This window comes from Tachypleus tridentatus, chromosome 6 (genome assembly GCF_004210375.1).
Source record: "Tachypleus tridentatus isolate NWPU-2018 chromosome 6, ASM421037v1, whole genome shotgun sequence".
Lineage (NCBI taxonomy): Eukaryota > Metazoa > Arthropoda > Merostomata > Xiphosura > Limulidae > Tachypleus > Tachypleus tridentatus.
Window position 1 is genome coordinate 53064668 of NC_134830.1, and position 12681 is coordinate 53077348.

The 12681-nt window shown below is 36.8% G+C and overlaps 1 long non-coding RNA gene across 1 annotated transcript in view; it reads right to left on the reverse strand.

Moving 5' to 3' along the window:
- Positions 1–5713, reverse strand: part of LOC143254547 (uncharacterized) — a 45763-nt gene extending 40050 nt beyond the window's left edge. The window contains exon 1 of the long non-coding RNA XR_013030249.1: positions 5344–5713. This is a non-coding gene — a long non-coding RNA (uncharacterized LOC143254547). The remainder of the gene's footprint in view (positions 1–5343) is intronic.
- Positions 5714–12681: the final 6968 nt, after the last annotated feature.

Here is a 12681-nt window from a genome sequence, read left to right on the forward strand (position 1 = left end):
TTCTTTATTCGTTTTATTCCATGACAAAAGTAACTAAAAAGTTATAGCTTAATCGAATTATACATTAAGGCATTTCTTATCTATGATTTATAACTCAAATAGTGTAAACCACTTCGGTCTTGTTGTTCTAAATTATCATTTTAAATATTCACCAAGATTTAGATCCAACCAGTGCGACATATTATCCCCAAGACTCTCAACTGGTTTTTCTAGCTAAATTTGATGAAACAATTTGATTACTTGTAGCTTACTTAAACACAAAGTTATTTCCTGTGCATATTTGTAAACACTTTGTCAATATGTTTGATTTATTCTGCCAGTTACACAAACTTTCTTTGTCAAATATAGATTATTTCGTGAATGTATCAAGTACTGGCTCTCAACAAATTATTATATTTTCATCTGTTATCTCCGTTGCCAAGGTAACACTTAATGCCCCAGCGTCATCAATTTTCGTTCACTTAACAACGACAACAAAAAATGTATATATATATATATATCTGTCATTGTGCCAAAAGCAACAGAGCTCGTGCTCATGGGCAGGTAACAATTGAAACAGGCCCAAACTTCTTGCAGCTAGAATTTCACATTGATCTTGTCTAAAGCAAACGTTGTGCCAAGAAGCGGTCCCTGTTGTGACGTCAAGGAAATGATCTCGCCACCTTGTGATGGTGGTAAAAGCAGACAAACAAAAGTTCGTGACGAATATGTACGTAAACTGAAGTAGCAAAATGGCATCAAAACGTTTAGTGAAAACATAGCATGAATTATTGCTATTTTGCATCCGAACCACATTCCCCAAGACAGGACGTTGTAGAGGGTTGTACGTTATCATTCATTGATTTACGTTCACCTAGTTGATGCTACATGCAAAACTTTGGTAATCTCAAAGTTGATTAGTTTTATTTGTTTGTAGTTAAGCACAAAGCTACACGATGAGCTATCTAAGCTGTGCTCATCACGGGCATCAAAACTCGGTTTTTAACGTTATAAGTCCCCAGACTTACCGCTGTGCTACTTTGAGGCAAGTTGGTTTCGTTATCAATTTACGTAGTTTACACGGCGTAAAGTTAGTATGTGTGAAGTCAAAGATGGACTGTACAAAACAATAAGTATAATCTAAATGAAGAAACAGAAAAGTGTAACTTACATGAACAAATATAAATCAATATTTTCATTTCCTTCACTATAAATGCTTCTTTCTCATTATTCACCTGAAAGTTTATTAGTTATTGCTAAATATTTGTGGGAGTCGAAAGCGTAATTATGTATCCATGTTTTCACTCTCGAGTGTAATATAAAACACGGCAAAGATACATTACAGGTGTTTGTTTGTTTCTAAGTTTTCGTGCAACACTACACAAGGACTATTTGGGTAAAACTGTTAGTTTTCAAACTTTTTTTTTTGCTTTGGTTTGGTTTTTTAATATTGCGCAAAGCTACACGACAGCTATCTGCTCTAGCCGTCCCTAATTTAACAGTGTAAGACTATGTGGAAAGCAGCTAGTCATCACCACTTACCGCCAACTCTTGGGCTACTCTTTTACTAACTGATAGTGGGATTGAGCGTTACTTATAACGCCCCCACGGTTAAAAGGACGAACATGTTTGTTTTGTTTGTTTTATGCGGAACATATGATTCTTTTTTAAATCCAAGAACCACAATTGGATCTATACTTCAGCTTTCTTCCTTTAATTATGGAATCTTTTCACTTGAATAGAGCTCACAGATCACAGATTGGAAACCGCTGGACTACAGAAAGAAGGCAGCTAATCAAAACGCCCGTTACCAACTCTTCGGATACTGTTGTCTGATTGTGAATTAAGTGTGAATATTTAATTTAGATTTCTCAGGAAAATAGAAAAATGAACCATTTCTAACTCTTTTGCTCTTGTAACCTTACTGACACTTACTCGTATCGACGCTAACAATAAGACGGACGCCGACAGAGGTTGCTTATTGGACTTTTAGAACGGGGTTCGAATTCAGGCCGTATCACAAAATATTCCTTGCGCTGTAAGCTATGGATGTGTCATAAAAGTGGATACATTCCACCTGGTCAGATAACCTTAGCAGACATAAACGTAAAATATAAGTACGAGATCGATAAAGTGAGGGTTAACAAAGAAAGTTACGTTTTATGTAGTTATCGACCCCATCGACTTTTTAAACCCATCTTTCTAAACTCTATACAAACCCACGTATCCGTTGGTTACAAACTCACTGTGAGTCGTACAAAAGAGTCGTCCGGCATGGCCAGGTGGTTAAGACACTCGACTCCTAATCTGAGGGTCGAGGGTTCAATCTCCGTTACATCAAACATGTTCGTCCTTACACTCATAGGAGTGTTATATAGTGACTATAAATCCCACTATTCGTTGGTAAAAGAGTAGCCCAAGAGTTGGTGATGGGTGGTGATGACTAGCTGCCTTTCCTCTAGACTTACACTGCAAAATTAAGGACGGCTAGTGCAGATAGTCCTCGTGTATCTTAGCGCGAAGTTGAAAACAAACCAAATAAATCGTACACTAGAAAGAAAGAGCGAAAGAGTGAAAACAAAACAATACCATTGTTGTAATTAATCCCGCTAATTACCACCTACAGTGAACATCAAAATACTTGTAACACTATTGTAGCACAAATAATTTACTCTTAACGATATAAAACACTTTAATTACTGGTGAGGTTACGCACATAATTTATGTTGAAAATTATTAGTTTTACCTTCGTTTACTTTTTAAGGTCTAGTATTTAAGAGACAAAATAAAAAACAACATTCCATTTGATACAATATTTGAGCTCTACTTGTTAAAAACGGTATAAATAAACAAGTCAGTAATTTGATGTTAAAGTGTCTGATGTTTATTTGTTTTATATGCTCTCATAGAAAGAAAAACAGAAACAACACCTTCGGACTGTCGTTCAGTAATACTTTACGAATTTGGTGAGTCAGAATTGTTGGGTTACCCTTTACGGATCTGGTTAGCTAATGTTGCATAATACTTTACGGATTTGGTTAGTTAATCTCATTTCCAGAATACGTCGCTTTACAACACTCTCTACAACATCAACCCTCCTCTCCATTTCGACTACATTCGAAGAGTCTCAGGGTAAGTTCTTTTTCTTTTGTGAGAAAGAAGGTAACCCTAGTGGATAACTCAATAAATACAAAACATGACTCACTCAGGGAATTCAAATTGCTGAAAGGAATCCAACAACAGGAACAAATAGTAAGTTGATTCAACCCCCCTCCTCCCCACCATCACTGGATAGGTTGATGGTAACTAGTGAACGATGAAATTCAATCTCGCTATAACACAAAACACTTATTTTGTAAGAAACTGGAGCTAAGGTCGTGGTTTTGATTCGGAAGATACGAAATGAGGAGCGTACTAAATCTGCCACCAGTGTTTATTTTAATTACTTGTATATATGTGATTGAAACGGATGTCGTTTTTTTCAGTTGCTTAAAAAGTATTTTATTTTTCTTTAATAAAGTTACACTGTCCTCTAGTGGCACAGCGGAATGTATCCGGACTTACAATGCTAGAAACTCGATTTCGATACCCGCCGGCATGGCCAGCTGGTTAAGGCGCTAGAGGGACCGTGGATTAGAATCCCTAACGCAACAAACATGCTCACCCTTTCAGCCGTGAGGGCGTTATAATGTGACGGTGAATCCCCTATTCGTTAGCAATAGAGTAGCCCAAGAGCTGGCGGTGGGTGGTGATCACTAGCTGCGTTCCCTCTAGTCTTACGCTGCTAAATTAGGACGACTAGCGCAGATACCCCTCGTGTAGCTTTGCGCGAAATTCAATAACAAACAAACAATTGATAAACGGGATGGGCAGATCACAGATAGCCCATTGTGTAACTTTGTGCCCAACTTCAAAGAAACCTAAGTTTTGTTTGTTTGTTTGAAGTTTAGCACAAAGCTACACAATGTACTATTTGTGTTCTTCCCACCACGAGTATCGAAACCCGGATTTAAACGTTGTAAGTCCGCAGAGATGCCGCTGTGCCACTGGGAGGTAAACATAAGGTTACAGCTCTTCAATTCGAAAATATAAATACTTATACACTCTCTCTTATATGGAGGCCTGATGATCAGGACACTCAACTAAAAATCTGCAGATTGTAGGATCAAATCCAGTCACCGAACATGCTCTCGCTTAAAACCATGGGGCTGTTGTATAGTGACGATCAATCCCACTATTCGTTGGTAAAGAGTTGGCAGTATTTTTGTATTTTTTTAAGTTTGTAATTTATTGTTATCATATTTTGTAATCGGTATTTATTAATACCATATACGTGCTGACACAACGTATACGGCTGTATCACATTAGCTGTATAGAATAGGTAATCCACACCAGACCCAGAGCGTTTATGAACGAAGGTGACTGGCTATGATTTTATTTTGTTTGTTTGAAATTAAGCACAAAGTTACACAATGGGCTATCTGTGCTCTGGCTACCAGAAGTATCGAAACCCGTTTTTTAGCAGCGTGAGTCCGCAGACCTACCGCTGTGTCACTAGGGGGCACTGGGGACAGCTATGAGGAAGAACTCCAGATTTGGAGATGAACCATGCCAGCTGCCTAATCTCAAGACAAAGGAGGCCATTGTCTGGCCTGGTGGTTAAGGTACTCGATTTGCAGTATGAAGGTCGAGGACTGGAATCTCTGTCACCGAATATGCTCGCCCTTTCGACCGGTATAATACGACGATCAATCACTGATAAATGAGTAACTCAAGAGATGGCGGTGGGTGCCGTTGACTAGTTGTCTTCCCTCAAGTATTTCACTGATAAATTATGGATGACCAGCGAAGACAGCCCTCGTGAAGCTTTGCGCGAAATCCAAATCAAAACTCACAAGAAAAAGTCAAAATAGCACCTGGCCCTCGTGCTTTACACAACCTAATACTAAGCAAAACAGGTATGTTTCAAGACAAACAGCACAAACAGGAAACTCTTTGTGTAGACATCCAATAGATTATCACTACACGTGTTACAAATATCAGAATATACCGACTGTACAAACTGTCTATTGTCTGGGAAGATACCAAGAGTAAAAGAAAAATCCAATAAAATCTAATAATCAGTAGGACCAATAAATCAGTTAATCTGATCTAACCAGTTATATGATCACACAAACATTTCGCAGTATTTATGGCGGTTCAAAATATCACTAAGTGTATATTGTCTTTTGCAAAGTAGCATTCCAACTTTTCTTTTTTATGAGTGACGTACCAGCTCTATGACATTTATCTTCATTCTTTAACACTGGTTAAATATAAATACCTATATATTAAACCATCAGATAGAAAGTCAAAGAAACGTACGCCTGGTTCCACACGAAGAGACTGTTTTACAAAGATTCCACCAAATGTTTGTCATTAGTAAATAAAGGTTACAAAATGATATTAATTTCTGTACTGAGACGCCATAGTTGGGTCCTGATACTACACTACTGCGCATGCTCCAATTTTCTGAACTTACTGGGTCCTGGTACTTTACGAATTGTTTTAAGACATTACTCAGACTCAAGCAACAAAACGAGATTACTAAGTCCAATGAGGTAATTTGAATAATGTGGACAGTAGCTTACTGCGCATGCTCCACTTTTCTTATCTTAATTGGGTTTTAGAAAGACAGAAGCTTGAGCCCGTCTTTCATTAACCACATTTTATGATAACACGATCACGTTCTTGCCTGATTAAACTACACGTATAGATGTCGTTGTAGCGTTACTCATACACGTGCCATGCGAAACTTGCACACGTGGTCAAAATTGGTGCAATAAAAGGCGTGTCTTTGAAAAGAAAGCACGTGTTGCTGTTTGCTTCCGAGGAGTAATGAAATATTTATAGGAGAAGTCAGTAGCGTGTTTTTTTTTTTATCGTTGTAGAGGTATGTGTTTTAAGGCGACTTGATTTATGTAGGACGAGACGAAAGCGATTTTGCTACACACGTGGATAGACTCGAAACAACTACGAAATACAAATCAATTTCTACCAGAATCTACCGACGGAAAGAGTCGAGTAAATCTGGACTATTTATACATAATGGTTTGTTAGGCGACATGCGCTCACTCCTGAGTGTAGCCTGAAAACTTTACTGTGATTCCAACATAACTGTCGTACGTGTCATGCTATAGTACCTTTGTTCCGACTCTTTACCGAAATACTTGAAGTACGAATTACGATGATTTTAACTTGTGAACACGAACTACATAGCGCACTAATTTTAGCTCTTTGTCAACGAACCTATAAATTTAGACAAAAAAAATCGTAAGATATAGATATAAACTTTTATACACATAAAATTACTTGTGACATATATGTGTATGTGTGTATGTGTATGTGCATCTATAGCTGCTCACTAGTTCATCACCTTGGCGAAGATAATTGTTTGTTTGTTAAATATCGCGTAAAGCTACACGAGGGCTATTTGCGCTAGCCGTCCCCAATTTAGCAGTGTAAGACGAGAGGGAAAGCAGCTTGTAATCACCACCCACCGCTATCTCTTGGACTACTCTCCCACCAATGAATAGTTGGATTGACCGTCACATAATAACGCCCACATGGCTGAAAGGGTGAACATGTCTGGTGTGACCTGCGACCTTCTGATTATGAATCGAGTACCCTAACTACTAGCCATGCCGGGCCATATGCAGGAGATATATAGTGTGGTTTTAATCTTCTTCCTATTGTGGTTCAATCCCACTTTTGTTCACACAGTCTAGTGTAAAAAAGCGAGAAAGCGCTCTCTGTTAAGGTGTTTATTTTGGGGGATCACTTGACTGTTTCTGTTTTTACCCTCATGAAATCACTTAACATTTCCTAAGCCTTACCTTACAAAGTATCTTCGATTTAGCAAACCATGTTTTATACTACCTCCCAAGACAAATGAGTAACATGTTTCATTTAAAAACTTTTCCTTGTTTATTGTTTCTTTTCACTTTAATTCTTCCTTCTATGTTGGGTTTTACTAGGTGTAAATATCATAAATATTTATTATTTTTATATCATACGCTAACATTTTGACATGATTTGTAAATTGTTTGTTTGTTTTTGAATTTCGCACAAAGCTACTCGAGGGCTATCTATGCTAGCCGTCCCTAATTTTGCAGTGTAAGACTAGAGGGAAGGCAGCTAGTCAGCACCACCCACCGCCAACTCTTGGGCTACTATTTTACCAACGAATAGTGGGATTGACCGTCACATTATAACGACCCCACGGCTGGGCGATCATGTTTGGCGCGACGCGGACGCGAACCCGCGACCCTCGGATTACGAGTCGCACGCCTTACGCGCTTGGCCATGCCGGGCCGTATTTGTAAATATATATGATCCGACAAACAATCCCGTATTATAGCAATAAAACCCGGGGTTCAATTCCTCGTTGAGGGTCACGAGTTCGAGTCCCCATCACACCAAACATGCTTGCCTTTTCAGCCGTGGGGGCGTTATAATGTGACGGTTAATCCACTATTCGTTGCTAAAAGTGTAGCCCAAGAGTTGGCGGCGGGTGATGATGACTAGCTGCCTTCCCTCTAGTCTTACTCTGCTAAATTAGAGACGACTAGTTCAAATAGCCCTCGAGTATCTTTGAGCAAAATTCAAAACAACAAACAAACAATCCTTGTTGAGGATAGAACACGAAAAACATAATGTATAGCTTTGTGCTAAAAAAGACGGGAAAATGTAGTATTACTGATAGTAAAAATTACCTTTAAAACAACTTATCTTTTAAATTATTCAAATGTTCATACCATAATAAGAATGAATTATATACTTTTCCTATAGTTTACCAATTGTTCAATTATGTTTTTTCAAATCTAGCAAAGCATTAAAGATCGATTTCAAAACATGTATTTGGTTAGATGATATGCTAGTAAATATATATATATGTTCTTAATGTTTGTTTTCTTGTCTGTACTGTCCATTAATGTTCAAACACTGAGCTGTGAAGGTCAACTACAAGAAAGACAGGACTCTGACAACATATGGAGTGAAACGCTTACTGTGACAGATGACATTTATGAGTTTGAAGTGTCGACTTGTAAGTGTTAACAGCCAAGCAATTTTTCATAAGTACTACCGCTCTGAATACTGCGTCAAATACCAGACAACCATTTAAAGTGAGGTTTTTGATTCGCTAGCTATTCAGCAGTATTTGTCTTGGTATAAAAATTGCCTAGTGACATATAATGTTTAATACGTCTCACTTAGATAGCACCGGCCAACTTTAAACACATTGGAGATATTTCTTGTTTAGCTGAAACTGTCTCAGAGTTTGGTTTCTTTTGAATTTCGCGCAAAGCTACACGAAGACTATCTGCGCTAGCCGTCCCTACTTTTGCAGTGTAAGGCTAGAGGGAAGGCAGCTAGTCATCACCACCCATCGCCAAAGGGTAAGAAAAGACTTATGTTAGGAAAGATCGAAGAAGACTCGTTGATTTTCAGTTCCACTGCTTACTTTCATCAATAGAATTTATTAAATAGTAACGGTAAGATAAAACGTACTTGCTACAAACTGGAGAAGAAAAACTTAGTACAGATCTGAGGAGACTTAGTAAAGGTCAGTGTCATTTTCTTTACGCACACGCGCCCTTCACACCTTCGCTGTTCAACCACTGACATAACTTTCTCAGTGTTCCTCAATTAAATATGAATGTTACGTACAGCAACACTCCCATACACAATACATAAAATATGCACTAGATAAACAAAACTTAAAAAACGCTTTTATAATATATCCAAACCAGAATACTAACTGATTACTGAGCACAGTGGTTATTTACTTTTTTATAGGGAAGCTTCGAACGACGGATATAAGCAGAGCGAACTGAATCAATTTGTTATAAACTGAAATGAGATTCATTAACGAACGAAATAAGCAAGATTAATAAAAACTGGTTTCAGACAAAAGCCTCCGGAACAATTCGGTACTGATACGAAGTTATTGAAATGTTGCCTTACTGAATTTTGGGTTTGATAGGGGAAATTATACATAAAGTAACTATAGAGACTATGGAACTGTACTGGAATAATTTTAAAGTACATGATTGTTAGTGTTATTATTTCATATACACAACAGTTTTACATATTCCCAAGTTTACAAACTAGTTAGTCACAAATAGTATAGTCTGAGAATTATTACAGTGCACTCTTCTAATACTCAAATATCGCTCGGGGACTAAACAAATAGCTAAAGAATGCAGTATTAGAAAAATAACCTAAGAGACCTAATACTGATATGTACTGACAAATAAGTTTGTTATAATCACATCATAACAATCATTATTGTAACAAGTGGCTTATATAAAGTGTTCCAACTACTACTGCCCCAGCCGACTTGATGAGCTCTGGATTGAGTAAAACGCGTCGCCGACGATGGACGTGGGGAATTTAGCGTGATTATTAAGAACTATAATAGATCTAATGGCAATATCGTATAACTAGTGTAATAAATACTTGAAAAAGTATCATTGTTTATTAAAACACATGCGATTAAGTTTCCACAGAAATTCATAAAATCTATTAAATATTTCAAGAGTTTAATGAAATAACAAGTCTTTAAGTCATGTCCATATCGTTATAATTACTATTAATAATCCATTTTCCTGTTTTTGAGGGCATGACGTGGCCAGGTGGGCAGAAAGCACTTGACTCGCGATCTTCCTGTCTCGGGTTTGAAACCAAAATCCTCGCCCTTTTTTCAGCTGTGTTTACGTTATAATATGATTGTCTATTCCACTATTTGTTGGTAAAAGAGTAGCCCAAAAGTTGGCGGTGGGTAGTAATGGCTAGCTGCCGTCTCTCCAGTCTTTTGCTGTTAAACTGGGGACGGCTAGTGTAGCTAGCCCTCGTGTAGTTTTGCATGAAATTCGAAACAAACCAAACCTATTCCGGATTTCATTTACAATAATAAAAAAAAAAGCCGAAATCGCTTAGCGACTAACAACATCTTAACGCAAGCCTCCATTTTAATGTTCTATATCAAGCAGATGGTAAATTTCGTTAATGTGATAATTAAACAATACAGAAAAGGGTAAGAGTTGACGTCATATTATTGTTTTGTGGAAGACGGATAACTGAAATAAATTTTCGGTTTCTTTATTAAGTTCAATGGTTGTTAAGATAAAGACACACTTTGAGATTATTATTGGCGACATCTTTGTATTTATACGACAACATCCGGGAGGTTGTTTACGAGCGAATAAATAACCCATAAATTAGAGGTGTTGTTATGACAACGCAAAAACAAAGACAGTAAAGATACTCACTGAACTGAGGAAGTAGGTATAACCAAAGTGAGATAAGTCGATGTGTGGCACGTAGGGCGGAGTCGAACTTAAGCCGCCGAACCGTTCCGCTAAATATTCCAGAGTTTTGTGGCTAGAAAATGTCGGCTGACGAAAATATACGACCATCATTACCGAAACTTGGTCCAATTTTGATAATGAGAACCGTCTTATACCGTTGAGTGGCCTAGAGTTCTCATATATTTGACTAGAAATGTTTGTTTTTTTTTAATTTCGCGCAAAGCTACTCGAGGACAATCTGTGCTAGCCGCCCTCAATTTAGCAGTCTAAAACAAGAGGGAAGGCAGCTAGTCATCACCACCCACCGCCAGCTCTTGGGCTATTCTTTTACCAACGAATAGTGGGCTTAACCGTCACATTATAACCGAAATGTAATTATGCTATTATCACCATCTATAGAATATTTTTCGCATTATAATAACTATTTTGAAGCAGATGCAAGTTTGGCAATCCTTCCAGAAAGAAGTCGATATTTATTATAAAGAACTTATTTTCAACTTTTTGTACTTTTGAGAACATTTTTTTAGGAATGACGTAATAAAACACTAAATAATGACCTTGTTTTTGCTATGTAGTCCACCTATTGCATTTCACACGATTTTCAAAAAATGTTTCAAAGATTATCACTCAATTCTAGTCCTAAGTCACAACTACCAAAAACTGATAATTTAAGCACTTTCCAAGACAAAAATAAAATAAAAAATATTCAAGTAGCAATCAGACAAGCATCTTATCTAAATATGCAAACAATTTTTAAGTTTCGCTCTAAGTACATAGCTTACTCTAATGAGAGCCCCCCGCTAGTACAGCGGTATGTCTATGGATTTACAACGCTAAAATCAGCGGTTCGATTCCCCTCGGTGGGCTCAGTAGATAGCCTGATGTGGCTTTGCTATAAGAAAAACAAACAAACACATACTCTAATGAGAAGTTAATTTTAATAGTGGTTTAATTTTTCTTTATTTGTTCTTAATTTATATTTTTGTATTATTTTTGACTGGATGGTGTTTTTAACACAGTGTTATGAAAGCGTGGCTTAAAGGCTAGAATTTTCTTGAAAAGTTTAGGAAACCATCTAAACTATATAAAAGACGTTTTAGGCGAGACTAGACGAAATTGTTGGTTGGTTGATGAATCAGCCATTTAGTTAAGTATTGTATAAATTTCAAGTTTTAAACAAAATATTATATTATATTATCTATATATATATATGAGGACTACTACATATACAGGTAAGTATAATTTATATCAGTTTGTGACGTTAGGCTTATCATTAGTTTCATCGAACTTGCACAAGTTGTAAAATTTGCAGTTGAAGAAATAAAGGCTTTAATTATTGTCAACTGTAGAAACCTTGTGGTTATTTATTTTACCTAATGATTAAAATGACCCTCCTAGCGAAAGAATCTTTAAAACAATACAAATGACATGTTACACAAAAGTATACATAACTGATACCAGGAATACACAAATGACCTTGTTATGCAAATACAGAGGGCCACAACAATGAGCTAGCAAACACAAAAACGTTATGCCTGATATAAATATAAAAAAACCGATGATGAAACCATAAAAGCTTTGTTGATTAGACTAATATTGCGAACATACAATTGTCATATTACCAACATGTACATAAAATACACAGTGCAAACATAAACTTGTCGTGCTATATCAATATATAAGTATAATATAATGTTTAAGATTTTTATAGACTCAATAGCACGTAAAATTAAAGATGAAACTAATATCTTATGGCCTTTATAGAACACAGAATTAAGAAAGAAACTTTGTAGTTTCACGAACACAGTGGTGCATAAGACTAAGGATAAAACTATATAGTTTTCATGGACTTCCTCATCAGTGCAGCCCAGGGAACCCTTAAGGTCTTGTTAACAAGATACAGTAAACTTGGATAATAACATAAGACAAGAGATGCAACTGATCATGTAGGTCTTGTTAACAAGACACTATAAATCTGAATAATAAAATAAGACAACAGACGCAGCTGGTCATGTAGCTCTTCTAATCTGTTAACAAGATACAGTAAACTTGGATAATAACATAAGACAAGAGATGAAACTGATCATGTAGGTCTTGTTAACAAGATGCAGTAAACTTGGAAAAAACGTAAGACAAGGGTCGCAGCTGATCATGTAGGTCTTCTTAACAAGATACTATAAACATAAATAATAACATGAAACAAGGGATGCAGCTCATCATGTAGGTCCTGTTAACAAGATACAGTAAACTTGGAGAATAACATAAGACAAGGGAAGAAGCTGATCATGTAGGTTTTGTTGTCAAGATACAGTAAACTTGGATTATAACATGAGACAAGGGACGCAGCTGA